We start from the raw sequence: 26,053 nt of genomic DNA, 5'->3' as shown, positions 1-26,053 counted from the left end.
GAATGCAGGTCTGCTAGAAAGTGCACTAGTGGTGGGTCAATGCCCATGTTTAATAATATGTGCCACAGCTTTGACCTATTTACTAGGTCAAATGCTGAGGAGAGGTCCATGAACCCCATATAAAGTGACCCCTCCTTAGCTATAGTGTACTTGCTAATTTAAAGTTGGAGGTTAAGCCGTTGGTCAAGGGTACTCCTTTTGGCTCTAATACCGTATTGTGCGTTAGACAGGACCCCTCTTTCAAACAGCCAATCTGTTAATTTACGTAGGACCACACGGCCCAATATTTTTACAGACAAATCAATCAGGGAAATCGGCCTGTAGCAGGAAGGGTCCTCTCTGTTCCCCTTTTTGAAGACTGGAAATATGCTTGAGGTGGCCCAGGTAGCTGGCGAACTGTTTGGTCCCAGGGAATTAAACACATTTGTCAGGATTTTAGACCAAAAGTGTGGAGCAGCTTTATATAGGTCTACAGGGACACCATCAGGGCCCGGGGCCTTATTCTTTGACATTTCTCTAATGACCCTTTCCACTTCGGTGACATCAAAGACCACTGCAGGGTAACGTTGTCCGGGAGACTATTGTCTATCCTATAGTCGTCTCCTGGCAGCCTATAGATTTTCTCAAAGTGAGCAATCCAGTCACTATCAGCAATATTACAGCTCAGGGGGGAATTCTCATCAACTGAGAACAGGGGTTGATTTACAGTGGCCCAGAATCTCCCACTGTCTCGCAAAACTTCGGGAGATAAAAGTTTAATCCAGGCCTCCTCCTTCAGTTCCCATTTTCTAGCTAATAGTGCCTGTTTATATGCTGATCTAAGGCTAGCTATGATCCCCCTGTCCTTTGGAGAAGCTTTTAGTGCCATAAGAAGGGCAGCATGGGCTCTGGTGCAGCTGCTATTGAACCACCTCTTGCCATTATGAATTGTCTGCCTTCCCTCTATCTGTAGGCTTAGATTAATTTGTTGATAGATGGTGCCAAAGGCGTCTATCGCGTGTATGCTCTGTGACTCAGTATCCAGACATAAATTAACCTCCCTTTCAACCTTTGGGTAAAACCTCACCTAAAAAGGTTTCGGGGACCACTTTGGACCACCTCAGTCTTCTCCCTTGGTGTTTCAAAGTCACATCTTTCCCCCCCTTTTGCAACGCAGCCTTAAAACATAGGAGGTCCCCCGACTCCATCTCTAATATCAAGGGGTTGTGATCGCTATAGACGGAGACCTCCGTAAGATAACTTAAAACGCTACACAACATGAAAGATGTTAAGAAAATATAGTCTATGATTGCCCCTATGTCTCTCCCCTTAAACGTTGGGGTCCTAGTAATAGCCTTCCCACAGCTGGACTCATAAAAGTTCCAGCTGGCTATAAATAATTCCAGTTCCTCACCCTGCTTTGAAATATTCAAAATGGGACAGGGCTAAAAGCGGGGGACCCTCATGGCCTTCAATTCCACACAATTTATCACAGGGATGAGTATTGAAATCTCCCATGAATATTATCTCGAATGTATTTGACTTTAGACAATACGATAAAAGAAACATTTCTAATAGCGCTAAGTTATTGTCTTCGCTATCCATCCATACTAATATAATAAAGAGCGAGCCCAAACCTTTGAGGCGGGTAATCTCAGAAACGACAGCACCAATCACAACACCCAATACAGCGTTGGAAAGGGCAGTTGCAGCAGAAGGACATAGGCTATGCAGACACCAACCATATACATTTAAAAGGTAAAAAAACGTGCCAGTAAAGTAGTCCCTTGTGGGCGTGTCTGCGTTGTGCTGTGGGCGTGTGCTGGGGGCGTGTGGTACGTTCCGCCCTTCATGCCATGTCTCATATTGTGTGCTAATCCCACCCTGTGCCCTTTAAATACCCCTGCACCCCATAATCATAACCCACCCTTACTCCTTAAAATAACCCAACACCCTTAAACACTAACCCATCTTAACCCTATAAATATACCCTGTACCCCAAAACCCAAACCTAAACCCTAAAAATATCCCTGTACCCCAAAACCCAAACCTAAACCCTAAAAATATCCCTGTACCCCAAAACCCAAACCTAGCCCTGAACCCTATAAATACCCCTGTACCTTAAAACCCAAATCTACCCCTGAAACCTAAAAATACCCCTGTACCCCAAAACCCAAACCTACCCCTGAACCCTAAAATACCCCTGTACCCCAAAACCCAAACCTTGCCCTGAACCCGAAAAATAACCCTGTACCCAAAAACCCAAACCTACACCTGAACCCTAAAATACCCCTGTACCCCAGCACCCAAACCTAACCCTGAACCCTAAAAATACTCCTGTACCCCAAAACCCAAACCTAGCCCTGAACCCTTAAAATACCCCTGTATCCCAAAACCCAAACCTATCCCTGAACCCTAAAAATACCCCTAAACCCCAAAACCCAAAACTGGCCCTGAACCTTTAAAATACCCCTGTACCCCAAAACCCATACCTATCCCATAACCCTAAAAGTACTCCTGTACCCCATAACCCAAAACTATATCTGAACCCTTAAAATACCCAATCACCCTAAAACATATACCTCAGTACCCCAAATCATATACCCCTATAACCATACTTACCATATCCAAACATTAAAAAAACATACTTTTACCATTCATGCATTTGCAATGAATTTCGTTGTAAATGTATGCATGGTAAAAACATATAAAATGTAATGCCATGCGTTATAATGGCATTGCGGAGTCATGGTACCTTTGTAATGAAAGTATGCGGAGTGAGGGTATGAGGAAAGAATGTTGCGGAATAATGGGTGTTTACCCTCTCCCGGTATGTACATTGGTGGCACGGCGGCCCATATCTCCAGCAACATACTCATATTTTTTCACCACCCATTTGAAAAATGCACAGGTCTCTCTCATTGATGGCCAGCACCGACATACACTTTTAGACACACCTCCCGCCACAAGTTCTAAAATTGTGAACTTTAGAGCTGGGGAGCTACGTTCAAATCTCGGCATCAGCTCAACATTCTGTGATTCCAGGCAAATAGCTTTGTCTCCCCGTGCCTGCCACAAATTAATGTGTACTTCTATAATGTAAATTGTGCTCATGCCATGTTGTCGAGTTCGCGCTATATAATATTGCAAGGAAAAATAAAGTAGGGTAACTCAAGTTCACACATTACTGAACGCGCACTCTTAAGTGCATCAGAAGTGCACTGTGAATCGGAGCGTTTCACAGGCCTGTCACAGATAAGAAATGCTATCTAAACGAAATCCTACCAAACAATATACTAATTCATACCCGGACAACATCGGTACGGGCTGCTAGTAGAGTTATAAAAGTTTATAAATAGTATTTTGTTTCTCCCCGAGACTGACAGTTCTACTATTAGACTATTTTCGGAGCTTATATCGAGTTGGGTAAACGAGTCCTTCAGTTCTAGGGAGAACAGGCTAATCAGGCCCCCCTTAGCTCTACCCGCCCTACTGCGTTGTGCTGGGATAAAAAAAATGCTGGTAGCCATCTAAGGAGAAGCAATTCGTCGGGTCCCAGGTGTTCTGAAGTGATAATATGTCAAAAGTTTTTAAGAACCCCACCCATTTTTCATCCCCCATCTTTGCCCTTACACCTGCTACGTTCCAACTTACAATTCTGCAGGGCGGGACTTGCTTCAGCGTTTGGGTTGCAGTCTCTATGTTACCGTTTAGTCAGTCATTTTCGTCCATTCCTGATAAGGGAGAAAAACGATTTACTAATGGTATTCCCAGATTTCTGGGGGTCTCTAAGGCCCGCAGTGAGTTCCCTGCTGGGTTGTGCTGAGAGTAACTTGGGGCATTTGGGGGAAGTATAGGGGGTCCAATTGACTTAGCATTCGGATTCCGCCCCCTTCGTGTGGATGGTGGGTAAAAAAATCCCAGGGGAAGCGGTCTAATGCCTGAGTTTGTCAATTCTGACCTGTCCCAAAATAGACGGTTTTCCATGGCCTGTGCCTTAAAATTAATAACTACACAATCCCCTTTTACTGATTTTTCTCTGGGGCCCACCCACCCCACTCGCCTAACCATACTTATACAGTCAGCTATATCAGCTTCCCCACTAGAATACTGGGTACATCAGTCCCTATTTATTCGCATGAGTTCCTGGGTACTTTCTACCGCATTCAGCTTAAGAGGAGGTACCCCTGTTAGGACTGCCACTAAGGGTGCGGCCTGAGGTGGAAGATGCAACTTGGATTGGCAGGGAACAATGGTTGACTCTTTAGCCGGCTGATGCAATAAATACTGGGCTATGCCTGTTGGCCTTTTCTAATGTAAGTGCCCTAGAGAGGAGGGGCTTGCCAATTGCAGTGGTAGCCATGTCTACAACTGGTGTATTAACATTTGGGGGGAGATTACCCATAACACTAGTCGCAACATTATTTATCCGACTAGGATTGATAGTAATGGGGTTCAGCATGGTGGGTGCTAGACTCAGAGACCTGAGATATTCTTGGATAAACATGTCTAGTGCCTCGCATCTCTTCAATAGTCCCACTACAATCGTGTTTAATGTGTCCACTATGTCTTTAGCGATATTTGTCAGGACGGGCTCCAGGTGTGAATCAATTAGAGCTTCAATTTTCAAACTAAGTCTGTTTATTATCTCATCGTCCATGTCTGGTAGACAGTTATTGGTGTGCTTAGTCTTCCTTTGGCATTTCTTTGTGGCCCTGCCCCCTTTTCCTTGTTGCCCAGATATATTCTGGGTGTCCTTCTTATGGGGCGACGATGCCTGGGCGCCTGCACTCGTTTCTGGGACAAGAATTTGTGAGGAAACAGGGTCAACGACGGGGCCCGGCTGTGGAGGCACAATGTCTTCTGTGGCTCCCTCAACACCCGGGTCAGTCTCGCCCCCCCGCTGATGGTGACATGGCAAGCTCTTTTTCAGCGTTAGCGATTTCCTTACTGATCACTCCCACAGCTGATGTCAGATAAGAGATTATTGTCTCTGCTTTCCTCTGCACTTTAGCTTTCTGGCCCCCAGACCCCTCATTACAAACTAGTTTCTGCTTACCCATTTGTGCTCCTTAGGGGGGTGGCTCAGCAAGGCCTCTTCTGGCCCCTGATGGCCACAGATGGCCCGCCCTTGTCCCGGGCTTCTCCCGGGCACACCCAAGCGCGTCCCGCAGGAGCGGGAGGCTCTCCTCACTTTTCTAGGGCCTCCTGGCGCAGTGGTGAGGTCAGAGTCGCGCCGTGTTTGCCGGGGCACCTGGGGATTGTAGTCCCTGCCCTCGCGGCTTTCCAGCTGGCGGTGTTGCTGCCTTGGTGGGGCGGTGTTGCTGCCTTGGTGGAGCGGTGTTGCTGCCTTTGGGAGTCACTGTTCAAGCCAAAAACCTGCGTCTCGGGGCCGACTCCTGCACTAAGTCTCTGCCTGAATGTGATCGGGGGTCTCCTGGACTGCAGGCTCACAGCGTCAGCTGCTCGTGGCCACTCACTCGCCATACATTTGGTGGCTCTTTCCGCACCACCAGGTCTGCCTGTGACTTCCTGTCTTCTATTCCGCCGGGGTCCAACTGCACATACCGGGTTCTATCTGCATAGCTACAAAACAAAATATTGCTAGCACAGCATTACTAACTAGTACCGCGTGATCTGCCGATCTCTTTTATTGTAATACCCTAAGTGTGACGGGAATGTACCTCTTGTGCCTGCAGGTTAATTGGTTCCCTTGTGCTGCTCATTAATGCGGTCTAAGGAGACTGAAACCAGGTTAGGGTTTCTTTTGTTCATATTCCGTGGAACTTGGCCCCCAAGTTTGGGCTCGACCGTTATCACTGGAGCAGGACAAATAATGATTTGTAAATGCTTGCCTCCTTTCTGGAGTAGTCCACAAGGACAACAAAATGTGTACTGGAATGCTGCAAGCAATTGCGTATCCAAATTATAGAGCCGCAGTAAATATATAGTTTTTCTGATATAATAGTTCGTCTTTCTAATATTTATTCTACTGACTTTGTATGGAAATAGCTGATTTATTATGATACATTGCTTTATTTCTTCTCTATGGGAAAGGATCAATAAACGAGCTTTCATTTTGCATTGTTATGGTTAACCACCTGAACAATTTGTAACTTCCCTCCATCGTAAGGTATAAAGAAAAAGGAAAATAAACAAAGAAATTCCGAAACAAATTGTCAATTATTTTTTCTAATTGCAAACCCGCCTGTGTTGAACTGCGTCCATATTGATCGAGTTTCTTTCCAGCAAATCAATGTTAATAGGCTTAGTTAAAAGAATGGAAATATTACCTGGCGGCTTGTTTTGGATACTGTTAGAACTCTTATTTAAATGGATAATATTAATATGAATTAGCACATAGTTCGCGAGCCTCGCATTTTTATACAATCCCTCACATAATTCCCACAAAGAAAATATTTGATATTTAAATAATCAGTAAAAATATGTGCTGCTAAAATGTGAATTCTGTTCGAGATAAAAAAAATGGGCTGATAAGCTTGTTAAGTAATTAGCAAGCACTAAAAACTTGCCAATTATCCAAAGAAAACTTTCATAAACTTCAGTAACTTTTGCATATTAACTGTGATTTTTTTTGTCATAGAAAAGTGGAGCAATGAATAATGATAATTGCGGAAAGTCTGAGTCAAATGTAACAAGGCGTTCTAGTCTTTAATGAAAGTTTTTATTTTTTATTGAAGCAACAAGAAGAAGCTACAACAAAAGTAAGCAGTGAAGAATACAGAATGATTGCGCTGTCTGTCTTCTTTGGGTGTAGGCGAAAGGGTTGAATATGATCCTTTTCCTTCTGATAAATATTTTAAGAAAATGAGGGAACAGCGTGGTTTCATTGTGTGTATCTCCGCGTAGATTCACTTCCTTACTTATATAATGCCCTTCCCGCCCCATTCTTTGCCAACCTAGGGTTCCACCACTGGGGATACCGCACCATCTCCCCGGCCTCCGTGGCGGATTTCGTGGTTTTGTTTGTTCATGTTTCACTTTTGGGTTATTCTGCCTTATCTGCCAGAACTTAATAGAACGACACCCATAAAGTGCATAAATTATAGAAGCATCTTCGCACTGGCTGGCATTTTAGATACGTGGTTTACTAAAAAAAGATAGCACTGCACTAGTGTCAAACCTTGAATATTTTTGTCATACATTTTTTCGTACATTTCCAAGGAAACACCATTAATCAAATCAAATATTTTCTTTTTTTAAAAGAACCCGCTTACATTAACTCCATAATTTAAATCTGTTATAAAAATATAAATAATCTATAACAAGTATCGAGAGTGTCAGACAGATAAAATAAATTAAGCTCAGCCAAAATAAAAAAAAAATATGTAAAACTTTCAAACAATGGGATCAGCAACACTCAACTATAAGATAGACTCGACTTGTATGTATTAAATCAGATAATCAAATGAAAAGCCAAAACGGCCGTTCTAAAGCTTATAAAGCAATATATTAGATTAGGCTAAAGTTTTGACATCAGGTAAAACAGCATGGGTATTGTTTGAACATAACAGCAATTACATAAATAACTTTTAATCTGAGCTGCATGACCTAGATCATGCGTATAATTCACGAGTTTTACAAATGTTTAGTCCAACTTTCGACTGCATACTGTTAAATTTACCAAGGATATAATCATTGGAAAGACTGAGGGGCATATTACCAACAACTAGCGATAATTTTTGTCTCTAACTTGTTTAGAGACAAAAATTATCGCCGCACATCGGCGATTTTTATCGCAGATAAACCTTGCTATTAACAAAGTTTATCGCAAATGCGATAAAAAACGGCCGAAATGCATGAATATCACTGAAAAGTCAGCGATATTCATGCATTATCGAGCAAATGCTCTTAGCCATGTTATCCACCTCCCATTGGATAACATGGCTAAGAACTGCTCAGGGCAGGTGTTAGCTTTTGGAGATATTCCCGCTTAGCGCGAATATCTCCAAAGGTTGGTAATAGGAGATAGCGATGTTAGCGACTGTTTTCAGTCTCTAACATCTTGGCACGCCCACTTTGCATCTCATTAGTGATAAATATCACTGACATGCAAAGTGGGGCCCAAGATGGTCGCTATCTCCTACTAGCTGTCGCTAACTGGTGTTAGCGACAGCTTGGTAATAGGGAGATAATTTTATCTCCGCTTTCTTGGCTTTTAAAGCCAAAAAAGCGGAGATAAACCCCCTTGATAATATGCCCCTAAGAACTTGTAACAAGGATTTCAGTCATCTATACTAAGTGAACTTTAATTAGGTATCACGAAGAAGTTCTTCTCAGGGGCATCATTTTATACCTAAACTGAAATGTACTTAAATATGAAAATGAAAATATTGAATCATAACTGCATACCTTCTAAATTACATTTCTACTGATCCTAACTTCACCTCCACTTAAAGGACTCTCCTCAGCTGAAATAGAATTTCCAGAGCTGCCTTTTCTTATCTGTATCCACCCTTTTTTATATACATAGAAAATGATACCCCCATTTCATGAATATGGATTATGAACTCCAGCCAAACAGTGATCAAAAAACAATGAAAGATGTTTGCTCTCAATACAGGGGCTATTTTATACACTGCAATGGAGACCCCATGGACTCTTGGACCAGTCAAAGTTTTTATTAAACCAAGCTGATTCATAGGAATTGTCATAAACTCCGCAATTGCAGCCTTCAGTAGCACTGGCTTGCCACTTCCACGATATACAGTTTTCAAGTAGGTAGCACAGCCGTTTGTCCAAAAGTGACCTTTTTATGCTCATATTTCCCCAAATTCTAGCAACCAATATCAGAAACTCTCTCTAATTACCTTTATTTATGCAGCCATATATAAAATACCTCTATCTTGCATCTTAGGGGCATATTCACAAGGAGCTATTGGCGAATTAGTGCCACTTTATTGCAGCCAAAGTTGTGATAAATTTACCCCACCAATCACAAGCAGGTAGTAAGAGAGCCTGTGTTCAGGCCTGGTCGCCCCCACGCTCCTGTGCTGCTCCTGCCTTTTGCCTTGCTGCCGCTTCCTGTTCCCGGTTCATGCTCGGGCGACCCAGCCGCCGCTGAGCCGCCTGTCTGCACCAGCCTCTTCCCGCCGCTGCTTCCCTGCGGCCCGCCCCCTGCCAGCCCATTCACCGCCCCGCTCCCGCCAACCAGCTGATCCGCCCAACCGGCTCCCTACTTACGCTGCCCTCACATATGCGCAGCGTTGACGCGCAGAGGGCGCGCCGATTGTGCGCCGAAGGTGTGCCAAAGGCAAGCCCGTCTGCGCCTGGACCGTGCCCAGCGCCAGGACATCGGACCCCAACGAAGCAGCCAGCAACCTCACCAAGTGGCTGACCGCCTGCGCCGATGACCTCGCACCACTAAAGAACCCTCCCAGCAGACCCGGCAGCAAGAAAACCCCCTGGTTCACCGATTAACTCAAGGAATCCAAGAAGAACTGCCGCACCAGCGAGAAAGCCTGGCGGCTCGACCAGACCACAGACAACAGGACCGCCCTCAAGCACGCCACCCGCAAACACCATCAGCTGATCCGCGCCACCAAGAAGTCGGCACTAAAAGAATGACTGGAAAACAACGCCCACGACAGCTAGGAACTCTTCAGCATCGTCATAGAGTTCTCCAACCCCAGCGCCGGAAACAACGACATCACTCCCTCGCAAGACATCTGCAACTCACTCGCCTCGTTCTTCCACCGCAAGATCGCTGACATACACAACAGCTTCGACGCACAGACCACGCACCCTACTGGCGAACCAACGCCCGCCACCACCACCCTCTGCAACTGGACCCCGATCAGCACCGAAGACACCACCCGCATGATGAACTCCATCTACTCCGGATCACCAACCGACCCCTGCCACACCACGTCTTCAACAAGGCCTATTCCATCATCGCACCCCATCTCCGGGATATCATCAACTCCTCCTTCCACACCGCCACCTTCCCGGAGAGCTGGAAGCACGCCGAGCTTACCGCCCTCCTGAAGAAAACAACGGCGGACCCCACCGACCTCAAGAACTACCGTCCCATCTCGCTCCTTCCTTTTCCGGCCAAAGTCATTGAGAAGACCTCAACAGACAGCTCGCTGCCTTCCTCGAGACTAACGGTTCCCTCGACCCCTCACAGTCCAGGTTTCGGGCCAACCACAGCACCGAGACCGCCCTAATCGCAGCCACCAACGACATCAGAACCCTGATCGACAACGGGGAAACAGTGCCCTCATCCTCCTGGACCTCTCTGCGGCTTTCAACACTGTCTGCCACCGCACCCTAGTGAAACGCCTCAGCAACATCGGAATCCGAGAGAAAGCACTAGAGTGGATCATCTCGTTCCTCACCGGAAGAACCCAGGGAGTCCGCCTTCCCCCGTTCAGATCCAAAGCCAACAAAGTCATCTGCAGCGTACCACAAGAATCTTCACTCAGCCCAACCCTCTTCAACGTCTACATGAGCCCCCTCTCAGCCATCGCACGCCAAAACAACCTCAACATCATCTCATACGCCGAAGACACCCAGCTGATCCTCTCCCTCGCCAACGAACCCACCACCGCCAGAGCCAGCCTACACGAAGGGATAGAAGACGTCGCCGACTGGATGAAGAACAGCCACCTTAAACTGAACTCAGACAAGACGGAAGTCCTCATCCTGGGATCATCACCTTCTGCCTGGGACGACTCCTGGTGGCCCTCGGCCCTAGGCACCGCTCCCAAGCCTACGGACCACGCACGCAACCTGGGCTTCATCCTTGACACCTCCCTGTCGATGACCAGACAAGTCAACGCCGTCTCGTCATCGTGCGTCAACACCCTGCCCATGCTCTGCAAGATCTTCAGATGGATCCCCACTGAAACCAGGAAGACCATTACCCAGGCACCCGTCACCAGCCGACTGGACTACAGGAACACCTTCTACGCCGGAACCACAGCCAAACTTCAAAAAAGACTCCAACGCATCCAGATCGCCTCCGCACGACTCATCCTGAACATCCCACGACACAGCCACATCACCGGACACCTGAGAGACCTGCACTGGCTCCCCGTCAGCAAGAGAATCACGTTCAGACTCCTCACCCATGCACACAAGACCCTCCACGACCTGGGCCCCAAGTACCTCAATGACTGCATGACCTTCTACACGCCCACCCGCCAGCTACGATCGACCAGCCACGCCCTCGCCACCATGCCACGCATCTGCAGAGCCACCGCCGGAGGAAGATCCTTCTCCTACCTGGCAGCCAAGACTTGGAACTCCCTCCCCACCCACCTTTGGTGAACCCAGGACCATCTCTCCTTCTGGAAGCAGCTCAAGACCTGGCTGTTCGAGCAGTAACTTACCAACCTCCCCCAGTGCCTTGAGACCCTCCCGGGTGAGTAGCGTGCTATACAAATGCTGTGATTGATTGATTGATTGGTAACAGCCTACAGCACCAGTATTCCAGCGAAAGCAGCCTCAAAAAACATTGTCACAGAGGACCCCCTCAACTATCGCTAATGAGATGCAGAGTAGGCGTTCCTTTGCAAAAAGACGCAACAACACCACACCTCAACATTCACAACGACCAGACAGAGCAGCGATAAGAACACAAAACACGTGATAAGGCACGTTCGCTGCAGGAAATTTACACCTGCACTGACCTGGTGTTAAGTCGGACGGCAGCCTGCACCACAATAGGGAGCCCAGCCCAGGGCATCATCGGAAGGGCAACAGATGCCATGGAGCGACTAATTATGCCCACCAGACACCCAAGAGGACGACAACGCCCAACACCACCACACCCAGGACCCCCCCGGGCTCCCCCCAGGCAAAGACATGCCACAACAGCTACACCTAAACATGTACCAAATAATCCGCCTGATGCAGCACAATCACAACTGGTGACATGCATGTGTCGGCACAGAAATGACCATCACACATTCACTATTGAAGCAAACAATTAAACTTTATTGAAACAACACAGAAATCAAATTTAGACACATGGCGGCTCCCCTCAACACATTCTGTAGGTCACAGCCTGCAAGACGAAAAACAAGATGACAAGGATGTACTGCACACATCAAAGGACAGAGAGAGACAGAGAGAGAGAGAAGAGAGGGGGAGAGAGAGAGAGGGAAGAGAGGGGGAGGAAGAGAGAGAGAGAAAAGAGAGGAGGAGAGAGAGAGAGCGATGAAGAGAGGTGGAGACAGAGTGAGCGAGAGAGAAGAGAGGGAGAGAGAAAGAGAAAAGAAGAGAGGGGCGAGAGAGAGAGACGACTCTGCGCGCCCAGACCACACTGCTCACCTGCTTCCACCGGTGTGCCTCCAATCACTTGCTGGTACGTATAGCAGCATACCAGGTCCCACATCTGAGACAGAGCTGTCATCTGAAAAGGCATCCAGAGTCATGACTGGCACAGTACACACATTGCACAAGACAACGTCGCCCGCCTGCCCATGCACACCTAGGCAGAGGCATCCCATCCCCTCCCGCCACCCATCGGAGCATGCCTGACCATGCACACCCAGGCAGAGGCATTCCAGCCCCTCCTGCAGCCAATCGGAGCATGCCAGCCCATGCACACCCGGGCCACACTGCTCACCTTCCTCTACCGGTGTGTAGACTGCAGGTCCCACCACATGCTGCTGCAAGCCACAAGGCCGGGGCCCACAGACATGGCACCCTCTGCACCATGCATTCACGCTGCACTGGCCACCAGGTAATACGTCTAATGCTGGGATTAAATGACACCATGGCATGGTATGAACCAGGGCACCTGGCAACATCGCAGCTTGCACAGCCGCTCAGCCCAATGAGTGCCACTAACTCTGTGACCCTCGAAGAGGGGCCATGTTGTAGTAGGCCCGAACCGAATGCTGGCGAGGCCTACACTGAGGTTCAGAAAGGCACACAAATCCTGGGCAGTCTGGACTGCCGGGACGGGCCATCATCGCAGGCTGCACACCTGCTCAGCAGCTCAAGGTGCCACTGACTCAGTGCACCCTAATTCAATGTCCTGCGGTAGGGTGACGGTGCAGGCCGCAACACAGCAACTGCCACAAACCCTGTTCAAACCCAGTCAGCCCCAAGTGGCGGGGTTCCTGTGCAAAGCAATGTCTGCCACTAAACCTGTGCAAACCCAGTCAGCGCCACTTGGTGGAAGGCCCTTGCCGGCCTCAAGGCCGCGGGCCGTCCATCCATTCACCCCTGGCAGTGGGTTATGTGACTTCATGAGCCCCTTACATTTGCGGGGTCCTATGACCTGTGATGCCTGTGCCTGGTGGGTGTGGTTTGAGCGTAGACCTGCCCTCAGGGAGTGCTTGTGACATGCTGACAACTAGACCAGTGACCTGTACACCACCAGCGAGTATGCCTGCGACAGGTAGCAACAAGGGCCTCCCCCTGGGAGCGTGAGCGTAGTGGTCTGGCCTGCCGTATGCCAAACCAGGGCAGGGCTAGCAAAAAAATGACCTGTGGGCACTGGGCTTTGTTCAGTCCACGTCACAACAAGATAGTGACTGATGCGTGTGTCCCTGTTGTGGTGTCCACTGGACCTGTGACACAAATTGCCATGTTGCACCCTCTGACTGCCATCCCATAGGATGTGCATCATTGATGCAAGGGAAATCACTATCCCTATGTTCATCCACACATACATACATGAATGATGGAAGACATGACACAGCAGTGAGTCACTGGATGTTTATTGCACATCCAGTGCTTTTTAGCAGCTGGAGCGGTATAGGGCACTGTAAATTGTACCACACTATCTGGGCCCGTGGAGGGAGTTGCGGTGGGGCAGAGAGGCGGGGTGGGGGAGGGGCATGGTGGATGGTGCTAAAAACCGGAATATGGATAATTGGAGGTAAGTAAACAATGTAATTATTAAAACAAATTTCGTAGCGCCCTGCATTTTGCGATGCAGGGCACGCTATGAAATTCGTTTTAATAACGACATTGTTTAATAATAGTCTCCCCAGTACCTGGTGGTCACTCACCCTGTTGTGGTTGTGTTGTGTCCTGTCGAGCAGTGTCCAATCCCCCGACTTTGGCCACAGTCTCCACACTGATGACTGTTGACACCAGCTCCTCCATGTCATCCAGCTCGAGCTGTGGCGATGGGCCCCCACCTCCAGTCTGCATTGCTGCCTTCCGGTTGGCGGAGAGTTTCTCCTTGGTCCGCCGCTTGATGTCATTCTATCGAATCTTGACCTCGTCCATTATCCTCTTGTGCTCCTCGACGGCATTCACCTTGTCCATGTTGTCCCGCCATATTCCGTTTTTGGTGCCCAATGACACGTTGGAGTGACAAACATTTGTTTTGATGGTGTTCCATCACCTCCGTGACTATGATTCTGTTCGCCTGCGGACTGAATTTCGTCTTCCTCTTCTTCTTGTTCTTGCCCTTCCCTGTCTCTGAGGTCCTGGACTGGTCGTCAGGGGAGATTGTGGGCTTGCGCTCACCCTCTGTGCCTGCTCCGGCTTCCTCCATGGTGCTTGGGTGTTGGTCAGTTTGTGTTTGGATGTTTTTTTTACTTTTATGGTGATTTTTCCCACCTGCCAGGTGTGTGTTGCAGGCCTGGCACTGCTTATAGCTGGTTTCCTCATTGCGCCTAGGGTCCATCGCATATTTGTTGGTGTTGTGATTTGTGTTTTTGTCTCCATTGAGGTGGTTGTATCGCAGAAATTGTCCGCTGTTTCGGCAGACTATTGCATACTACCACTGTGTTGCGAATTCCACGTTGACACTGGGTTATTTTCCTGCTTCGATGTTGAAAGTTGCATTACGCTACTATTGCTGTAGTTATCACACCTTCTTGTAAACATACCCATTAGTTTTCCCTTTTCCATTTCAGATCCTATTTTGTGAGGCCTAAAACAGAACACCTCCATTTCCTTGAGCCCCCCAAATCGACTTAATCAGATGTAAGGGCCACACTAGTTAGGGCTAAAATCGCCTGTATTTAAACTAGGTATGTATTTTCGAATATCTACTACAGAGGTATTGTACTGCTAGAAAATCTTGGGAACAATAGCTACCATCAAATTATCGGGGAGTTATGTATATTATAGTAAATACTGATTTACTTTTCCACACCTCATTTACATGCCTTGCAGGTCACTATTTGTCAAGGTGCAAACATATGAAGATAAGAATACTAATCCTTTGTTTACACATAGATAATTAACATTTACTCATGAATAGTTGTGCTATCAACATTTTGTAGCACAATATTTAACAAATCGATAACCCTATGTCATGCTTTAAGCCAACAAACAGATTAATGTCCTCCCAGGGACTAGCGCTCGAATTGTTAGAAAAATCAACTAAACTTCAGTTACATTTTCTTCTGCTTTACCAACTCATCTTTTTACTCAACTTTTCCAACATCTATATTGACCAGGCATTTGCATCACAGTAGTAAAATATTTCTTATTCAAAACAACTTTTATCATCAATTGGACATGATCACCCAGGGTATGTTCTTTTACATCTCAGGTAATTAATCATAGGAGATGAAAATATAGTCAATCCGTTGAAACTGTAATGGCCCCTACATGCTGTACAGTCATTCTGCCCTGAGTGTCTGACTTTAAGTACCCTGTTCTTTAATTTTGGAGACAGCTTCACACTAAACAGGTGTGTGCACAAATGGGAGGAAAGCCGCAACAAGCATGCCCTCACTCAACTGACATAGGACTGTTATCCATGTGATGCATTTCCATGTAAAGTAGTGGTGGCTGCATACCCTGATTTGTGAATCAGAATTTGTCAACATACCTTTTTATCTGTGTCACTAGTGTGAAAGCCTAACTTATGTAAGTGGACACCGTGCACTGATCCAGACAACCCTTATGGTGATTTTAGTGGTCTTAGACAAAATTAGGAAGCTCTCTATGAGGTAGCTGTGGAGAGCAGCCTTCAGGCTTAGTCCAGAAGTAGTGTAAAGCAGTTTGTTTTACAAGAACATAATCTAATAGGTATTGATTAGGTGAAAATGAACCACACAGTGTATTGATAAAAATATGTATTTATTACAAGACACTGTTATGTTATGTTATGTTACTTTATTTCTTTTATAGCGCACGGCTACTCCGGGGAGCATCCCGGCGCTTTAGCAAAGAATAACAGCATAAAAACGGCAGTCACACAACAGAAAAAAGCAGAGAATGAAAAGGGTCTATTTCATAAAAATCCATGTTTTCAGGTCCTAACTCATACAGATATTTCCTAGCCAGAGATATACACAATGCACACAATACTTTACGATAGGAATAGGTAAGTAACACAGAATGCACAATGGTCCCCAGGGTGAGACCAAACTATATATTAAAATAGTGGTATGCAAAACACGACTGGAGTTAAGACAATACTTAGAGGAGGTAGAAGTGCCGGGGACCCACGTCCCCACCCAATGTGAGTATCTAGGAGAGTGATCTTGTGCAGGGTAGGAACACAACTGTGTTCTCCTCACAAATCAACTTGTAAGTCGGGGTTGCAATTTTAAAGAAAGAGGACCCTTCCCAGTGGACGCAGAAGAAACCCCATGGAAGATAAGAGGTTGGAGAGCCACTCCATCTGTGGGTACATTAGGAACCAGGATACCTGCAACAGGGAAGCATAGGTGTGAAGTGGCGTCGGAAACTGCAGACAAACTCAAAGGGAGATTTCAGAAAGATGCCGCTGCTGGAGAAGGTGAAATTGTCCGATGGCACCCAAAGGTGGATTCAAGATGTGAAGAACATGCAAGCAGAGGAGACAGAGTCTCTGCCACTCAGGAGTGACCAGGAGGCAATGAAGACGAAAGCCCACCAATGTCGGGTGTTGCAGGAGAGCTGATGGTGACCTTGAAAGTGCAGCTGTGAGGACTGGGCACTGCTGTCGGAGACCAGGAGCTGCATACAGCTGTCCCATGTTAGATATCGAGAGTTGAGGGGTCGGTGTCCGGTGAGAGCCTTGGCAACTGCAACGAATGAAGGAGTAGAAAAAGGTGAAATATTGGTGCCTGCAAGGCCAGGACACTCACAACAAGCAGGGGAGTCAGAGCTGGCCCCAAGCAATCAGGGGAGCCCAAAAGAATTCAAATGTGACCCTTGACAGGACCCACAGGCCAGAGGCACTGGAGTAGCAAGGGGACCTCGAGCAGCTACCAAAGAAGTAGGCCCACTGTGCAAGCAATGCAGTGTGGTAAAATATTCTGATCACTGGAGGTGCTTGATATTGGGGCTACTTGGAACCCAATGATCTTGGTGGAAAGAAGCCTACAAGCCTTTGCACCTGCAAATTGACGTGGTGCACAGGAGTTCAGTTCCTGCAGCTCTGATGAGGAACACTGGCCTCAAACTTGTGAGAGCACAGGTCAGGCTTTGAGGGATGTGGGGAACCATCACCTGTGTTGCTGAGCCTTTTGAAGTCCATGAGAGCCCAGGATCAACAGACCAGTCAGCTTAGTTTCGGTGCATGCAGATGCTGGGAAGTGACTACTTCACTTCAAGGGAGATTCCTTCAGGGGTCTTAGATGCCCACAGGCCTTGGAAGGTTTCCTGCATGGAGCACAAGCATGAGCATTGCAGCAGACAAGAAGGACAAAGAGCTCAGGAGCACCCAGAGTCTTCCCCATTGAAGCCTTGATGCCCAGAGCGAAGTCCAAAGTCCCCAGGTCGTTGAAGCTGAAGTGGTGTATGAATTGAATCATGTCCCACAACGAATCTAGGGACCTACCCTCAGGTAAGCCCTTAAATACCCTAAGGAAGGGTTGGGATGTTTCCGGGCTCCCTCCGTAAGGAGGGGCTAGACAAAGGGGAAGAACCTCCCCAGTCCTTTGTCCAGTTTTGTGCCAGAGTGGGAGCCAATGGCTCCCTGAACTGGTTGGAACTGGACTATTTATGGAGGGCACCAAATGTGCCCTGTACACAGACTATGTGGCGCTGGCAAGTGCTCCCACCCTGCCCCAATACAATATACCCTGTCTGGGAGGTGGTCACACTCCTTCTAACAGGATGCCTATTGTACTGCCTTCCCCTGCTTGAGCTTGGCTCAGCAGCAGGAGGGCAGAATCGTGTCTCTGGTCGACAGCAGCCATGTTGTGCTGTCTGGGTCTATAACAATGGTACATGGAGCACTGAGGGCCTAATGGAGGGCTGTTCCAGTGCTTGGAATCATACCCGCCACACAGTTTACAGTGTGAGTGTATGATTCCAACATGTTTGATACCAAACATAACAGGGTTCGTTACAGCCAGTTTTGAGATGGTCATCACGTAATGACGCAGTGCCCCTCTGTAGGTTATATGGCTGTCTCACTTACAGCCCAGTAGGATGGACTCTGAGGGCTGTAGGGGTTTCCTGCTCATGCAGGGGCACCCTCACACTTAGAAGTAAGCACCCTGCCTTCAGGATTCTAAAGGCCTGCTGTAGGGGTGACTTATAGGTTTTAAGTGTAGTGACCCTAGCTGTAGGGAAACCTATATCTTTCGTAAGTGGTACTAGCACCAGTTTACTCAGGCTGCAAAGGCAGGCCTGTAGAGATAGTTTGAATGGTCTCCCATAGGTGGCATAAAACATGCTTCAACCTATGGGAGACTTCTGGGGTACATATGCCCTGTGTACCTTAGTACCATATAGTAGGGACTCATAAGGGTACCTCAGTGTCCAACCAGGGATGTACCTAAGTACTTACCGTACCGATTTAGGGTAGAAAGCAGAGAGACTGGGGTCTTGATTAGCAGGATCCCAGTCAGGATTGTCAGAAAACAGCATTGCATCAAGCAAAAAGTAAGGGTAACCATAGAAGCAGCACCTACTTTACTACACCTAGTTCCATTTCTATGCATTAACTCTAGCATCCTAAGTATATGTTCTCTGTGGACATGCATGTGGCAAGAGAAATTCTTTTGTAAGAGTGAACTATCATAATGGTGACCCCTGGTCTGTTCCTTTGGAAACAATGGTAGTGACATTGTTTTTCCAGACAGTGGAAAGTGTATTTCTAACATTCCTGAATCTGGAAGGGGAAAACTCAGACACTGAAGTGGTAAAAGAGGATAGAGGGCTTTTGAATTTTGCCCGGAGGAGCTGTTTAACAGTCTTCCTGATAAACACAACAAGATGATGGAAGGAGTGCTGACACTTTGCAACCACTCACCCCCTGCCAACAATCTGGGTTTAATCCATTGTTCTTTTGCTCACTATGCCACCCGAGTTGAGACCCAACCATATGCAAATCATTCTTGACCCTGTTCCTCATTGGAACAGTCCACCCCGAAGTGCCAGGCCAGTTCCTCACTGGACCGGAAACAAGCATAGTGGGACTGGGTTCGGGGTGTCACCGCTCATCAGCCAGGTTAGCTCAAATCCATTGGCATAGCAAGCAAGGGACCCACATCTGGGCATACCCTTGCCACTTAGGGCAAACATAGCAAACACAACAACATGATGGACGTAGTGCTGAAACCGGTCCCAGGATGCTTGTTTCTGGTCTAGGGAGGGCCTGGCCTGGCAGTTTGACCTTGGCTGTTCCCATGGGATGCAGTGTCAAGACGGATTTGTTTATGGCTAGGTCTAAACTGGGATGACGTGGCCTGCAAAAAAATTAATTAACAAAGATCTGTGACTGGGGGTGAATGTTTGTCTTCCTGAGCAATGTCATTTGGTGGATGTTGGTGAAGGATAGAACTGCATTTTCTGTTGTTAAATGTCAAAAGGGCTCTCTAGGTGAGGTAAGCCTTTTGTCTTTTTCCTGATTAATTTCTGCTGTTGATAAGCCACTTAGAGGAAGTTCACACCTTCTTGTGCCTCTGTTTTGGATACTTCAGTCTGGAGACTATCCTCATGTGAGGAGCAGAAATGTTTTGTCAAGAGAATAGCCTGGCAGAACAATTGAAAAAAGAGTCACCCAAAAATGGTTTTTAAAGTACACAAGGATATCTTACATCCTCTGACTGCTTTGACAATATAGGAGTGAACGCTGCCCTACCCTATTATATTGATGAATGGTTAGATACTTTAGTCCCAACAAATGTAAACATAATCCTGTTAATAAAGCAGCAGACACTTTAAAATCAATTGTTACATGAGGGTGCCTGTGTCTTGAATTACCCTTCTCACATAGCCAGTTACAGCAACATTTTATGCACATGAAAGGTTCCTTATCAGCGTTCAACCCCAATGGGATATTGGTTTGTAATTTGACAATGAACCTGGAATCTAGTTGGCATAGCTTTAAAGTCCTGTTACCTTTCCTTTCATTTCTCTTTATATGTTCTATACGGTAATACCTCATAGTTTTCCAATTGATGTAGGCAATGCTGATCTATGGCATAGATGGCATCTGTATTTTGAACTGCCCTGATGTGCTTGAGTATTCTTTTTTACGGTACAGTACAAATACCAAGAAATGAAAGGGGAGGTAACAGGACTTTGAAGCGACACCAACTATAATCCAGGTTCATTGTCAAATTATGAACCAACACCCTGTTGGGTATGACTGCTGTTGAAGAACATTTAATTAATTTCTCACTGTTTCTTTGAAATAACATGAATTGTTGGCCTAACTGGTAATGTAAGAAGAGTAATTCAAGACACAAACACCCTGATCGAACAACTGATTTTAAATTTCTGTTACTTTATTAACAGTATTCTGTTTATATTTTGTTGGGACTGAGGTGTCTAACCATTCATCAATGCTGGGTAGTCAGTCAGTCAATCCACTTTATTCAATTAATTAAAATCCTAAAAGTATAAAAATAAGCAACAAACATAGACAATATTACAAATCATTTAACATAATGATTAAAATACATAGACAATATTTCAATTCATTTGGATAAAAAAACTATCACAGGATCAAACCCCTTATCCCAATTAAAATAGCAATAGACCCTAAACTCTTAATTAAGAAGAAATCATCATCAAATTTCTCTTTTTCTTTAGCCTCACTGCTGCTACAAGAAAATTAAAAACATCACCAGGGTTACATAAAGACTGTAGAAAAACTAATGCTGGTCTAACCTGAGAGAAACCCCTTCCTCTCAGGATAGGTTCCAGAAATCTAATGTGAATATTAGAATAAAAGTCACAGAACATCCTAAATTGTAAAGTATCATCGGGTGAGAAATTGTCGCATTGCCAGGGTTCGGCATCATCAGGCTTACACCATCCCTGATAATCCCCAAACGTGAGATGAACCAAATTAAAACGGAGCCTAGAGAAGTGTGGCTCACTGGTTAGAGCGATTTAGAAAAGGGGGTGGTGATGAACAGAGTGTCTGAATTAAGCAGACCACTCTTACCCAGTCCAAAGATCAGGGCTTGATCCATCACCGTTATTTATCTCACTGCCCCATCCCAGCTCAGAACCTGGCTATATGCAAATCAGTCTGTCCCTGGCCCAGTGCATCATGGGAACAGGGCAGACTAAACTACCAAGCCAATTCTTCACCAGAAAGGAGACAAGCTACCGGGGACCGGTTTCTGGCATTTCAGCCGTCTTCGGCCCGGCTTGCTTGAATCCTGATGGAGCAGTGAGAAAGGGACTCATGTCTGAGTATACCCTGCCACACCTATAGTGGCCAAAAACGATTTAGAAAAGGGGGTGGTGATGAACAGAGTGTCTGAATTAAGCAGACCACTCTTACCCAGTCCAAAGATCAGGGCTTGATCCATCACCGTTATTTATCTCACTGCCCCATCCCAGCTCAGAACCTGGCTATATGCAAATCAGTCTGTCCCTGGCCCAGTGCATCATGGGAACAGGGCAGACTAAACTACCAAGCCAATTCTTCACCAGAAAGGAGACAAGCTACCGGGGACCTGTTTCTGGCATTTCAACCGTCTTCGGCCCGGCTTGCTTGAATCCTGATGGAGCAGTGAGAAAGGGACTCATGTCTGAGTATACCCTGCCACACCTATAGTGGCCAAAAACGATTTAGAAAAGGGGGTGGTGATGAACAGAGTGTCTGAATTAAGCAGATCACTCTTACCCAGTCCAAAGATCAGGGCTTGATCCATCACCGTTATTTATCTCACTGCCCCATCCCAGCTCAGAACCTGGCTATATGCAAATCAGTCTGTCCCTGGCCCAGTGCATCATGGGAACAGGGCAGACTAAACTACCAAGCCAATTCTTCACCAGAAAGGAGACAAGCTACCGGGGACCGGTTTCTGGCATTTCAGCCGTCTTCGGCCCGGCTTGCTTGAATCCTGATGGAGCAGTGAGAAAGGGACTCATGTCTGAGTATACCCTGCCACACCTATAGTGGCCAAAAACGATTTAGAAAAGGGGGTGGTGATGAACAGAGTATCTGAATTAAGCAGACCACTCTTACCCAGTCCAAAGATCAGGGCTTGATCCATCACCGTTATTTATCTCACTGCCCCATCCCAGCTCAGAACCTGGCTATATGCAAATCAGTCTGTCCCTGGCCCAGTGCATCATGGGAACAGGGCAGACTAAACTACCAAGCCAATTCTTCACCAGAAAGGAGACAAGCTACCGGGACCGGTTTCTGGCATTTCAGCCGTCTTCGGCCCGGCTTGCTTGAATCCTGATGGAGCATTGAGAAAGGGACTCATGTCTGAGTATACCCTGCCACACCTATAGTGGCCAAAAACGATTTAGAAAAGGGGGTGATGATGAACAGAGTGTCTGAATTAAGCAGACCACTCTTACCCAGTCCAAAGATCAGGGCTTGATCCATCACCGTTATTTATCTCACTGCCCCATCCCAGCTCAGAACCTGGCTATATGCAAATCAGTCTGTCCCTGGCCCAGTGCATCATGGGAACAGGGCAGACTAAACTACCAAGCCAATTCTTCACCAGAAAGGAGACAAGCTACCAGGGACCGGTTTCTGGCATTTCAGCCGTCTTCGGCCCGGCTTGCTTGAATCCTGATGGAGCAGTGAGAAAGGGACTCATGTCTGAGTATACCCTGCCACACCTATAGTGGCCAAAAACGATTTAGAAAAGGGGGTGGTGATGAACAGAGTGTCTGAATTAAGCAGACCACTCTTACCCAGTCCAATGATCAGGGCTTGATCCATCACCGTTATTTATCTCACTGCCCCATCCCAGCTCAGAACCTGGCTATATGCAAATCAGTCTGTCCCTGGCCCAGTGCATCATGGGAACAGGGCAGACTAAACTACCAAGCCAATTCTTCACCAGAAAGGAGACAAGCTACCGGGGACCGGTTTCTGGCATTTCAGCCGTCTTCGGCCCGGCTTGCTTGAATCCTGATGGAGCAGTGAGAAAGGGACTCATGTGTGAGTATACCCTGCCACACCTATAGTGGCCAAAAACGATTTAGAAAAGGGGGTGGTGATGAACAGAGTGTCTGAATTAAGCAGACCACTCTTACCCAGTCCAAATATCAGGGCTTGATCCATCACCGTTATTTATCTCACTGCCCGATCCCAGCTGAGAACCTGGCTATATGCAAATCAGTCTGTCCCTGGCCCAGTGCATCATGGGAACAGGGCAGACTAAACTACCAAGCCAATTCTTCACCAGAAAGGAGACAAGCTACCGGGGACCGGTTTCTGGCATTTCAGCCGTCTTCGGCCCGGCTTGCTTGAATCCTGATGGAGCAGTGAGAAAGGGACTCATGTCTGAGTATACCCTGCCACACCTATAGTGGCCAAAAACGATTTAGAAAAGGGGGTGGTGATGAACAGAGTGTCTGAATTAAGCAGACCACTCTTACCCAGTCCAAAGATCAGGGCTTGATCCATCACCGTTATTTATCTCACTGCCCCCTCCCAGCTCAGAACCTGGCTATATGCAAATCAGTCTGTCCCTGGCCCAGTGCATCATGGGAACAGGGCAGACTAAACTACCAAGCCAATTCTTCACCAGAAAGGAGACAAGCTACCGGGGACCGGTTTCTGGCATTTCAGCCGTCTTCGGCCCGGCTTGCTTGAATCCTGATGGAGCAGTGAGAAAGGGACTCATGTCTGAGTATACCCTGCAACACCTATAGTGGCCAAAAACGATTTAGAAAAGGGGGTGGTGATGAACAGAGTGTCTGAATTAAGCAGACCACTCTTACCCAGTCCAAAGATCAGGGCTTGATCCATCACCGTTATTTATCTCACTGCCCCATCCCAGCTCAGAACCTGGCTATATGCAAATCAGTCTGTCCCTGGCCCAGTGCATCATGGGAACAGGGCAGACTAAACTACCAAGCCTATTCTTCACCAGAAAGGAGACAAGCTACCGGGGACCGGTTTCTGGCATTTCAGACGTCTTCGGCCCGGCTTGCTTGAATCCTGAAGGAGCAGTTAGAAAGGGACTCATGTCTGAGTATACCCTGCCACACCTATAGTGGCCCAAAACGAGTTACAAAAGGGGGTGGTGATGAACAGAGTGTCTGAATTAAGCAGACCACTCTTACCCAGTCCAAAGATCAGGGCTTGATCCATCCCCGTTATTTATCTCACTGCCCCATCCCAGCTCAGAACCTGGCTATATGCAAATCAGTCTGTCCCTGGCCCAGTGCATCATGGGAACAGGGCAGACTAAACTACCAAGCCAATTCTTCACCAGAAAGGAGACAAGCTACCGGGGACCGGTTTCTGGCATTTCAGCCGTCTTCGGCCCGGCTTGCTTGAATCCTGATGGAGCAGTGAGAAAGGGACTCATGTCTGAGTATACCCTGCCACACCTATAGTGGCCAAAAACGATTTAGAAAAGGGGGTGGTGATGAACAGGTTGTCTGAATTAAGCAGACCACTCTTACCCAGTCCAAAGATCAGGGCTTGATCCTTCACCGTTATTTATCTCACTGCCCCATCCCAGCTCAGAACCTGGCTATATGCAAATCAGTCTGTCCCTGGCCCAGTGCATCATGGGAACAGGGAAGACTAAACTACGCCGTCTGGGCCGGCGCTTTGTTACTAGCAGTATCTCCTATGTTCATCACCACCCCCTTTTCTGAATCATTTTGTCCACCACAAGCGTGGAAGGCTATACTCAGATGTGAGTCCCTTGCTCATTGCACCATCAGGATTCAAGCAAGCCGGGCCGACGACGGCTGAAATGCCAGAAACCGGTCCCTGGTAGCTTGTTTCCTTCCCAGTATAAGAATTGGCTTGGTAGTTTGGTTTGCCCTGTTCCCATCATGCACTGGGACAGGAACAGACTAATTTGCATGTAGCCAGGTTCTGAGCTGGGATGGTGCAGTGAGCTAAAAAACGGTGATGGATCAATCCCTGATCTTTGGACTGGGTAAGAGTGGTCTGCTTAATTCAGACACTCTGTTCATCACCACCCCCTTTTCTGAATCACTGGTTAGAGCGGCAAACTCCGAAGCAGAGATCAGGCCCGGGACCAGGGTTCAAGTCCCGACGCGGCAGGGTCTTGGGCTCAATGTCCACGGACTCGATAATTCTCTCCTCAGCGCCTACTCTAATCATGGGTCCCAAGCTGCAACTCTGGGCAATAGCTTGCTTAATCTCCACAACGGCCCCAACAACACTGGGATGCCTGGCTTCACCTTGGGGGTGCCCAGGAGGGGCATCTCACAGGGAGAGTCAGGAAGGGTTCCACAGCGTTATACAGCGCCGGGACTCCCCATTGCTGGGGCAGCTGTGCGCTTTACAAGTATACTACATTTACATTTACATTTAGTTAGGAGCCAGCGATGATAAGGCTTGTTAACAATTGACAAGTAAGGTTCCATATTGATATTTGTTTTTAACAGGTAATGGGCCCTAACTAAAGGTTTACATAGCTCCTGTTCTTCTCGCCCCAGCATAAAAAAATTCTTGAAATTCAATTTTACCCACAACACATCCATCTTCCGAATCTTATCAGGCTCCTCATAAAGTTCTGGCCATCCTATTTCAGACAAAATGCTCCTAACGTACGACAGCCACTTAATTTTAGAGGACTTATCTGACTTAACACAGTCCTGTAATATCATATGGTTCAGGGTTAGATCAGGATTCCGCCAAGTTTTCAGCCAGCAAAGCAACAGAGCTGTACTCAAAATATCAGTGACATAACCTAGTCCTAACTCCTGATATATAGCATATGATGGGGTAGATTGTGGTACAGACAAAAGACTCCATAGGAAT

This window comes from Lissotriton vulgaris, chromosome 6, assembly GCF_964263255.1.
Source record: "Lissotriton vulgaris chromosome 6, aLisVul1.2, whole genome shotgun sequence".
Classification (NCBI taxonomy): Eukaryota; Metazoa; Chordata; class Amphibia; order Caudata; family Salamandridae; genus Lissotriton; species Lissotriton vulgaris.
The sequence above is the reverse complement of the archived record's forward strand: the minus strand, read 5'-3'. Positions refer to the sequence as shown.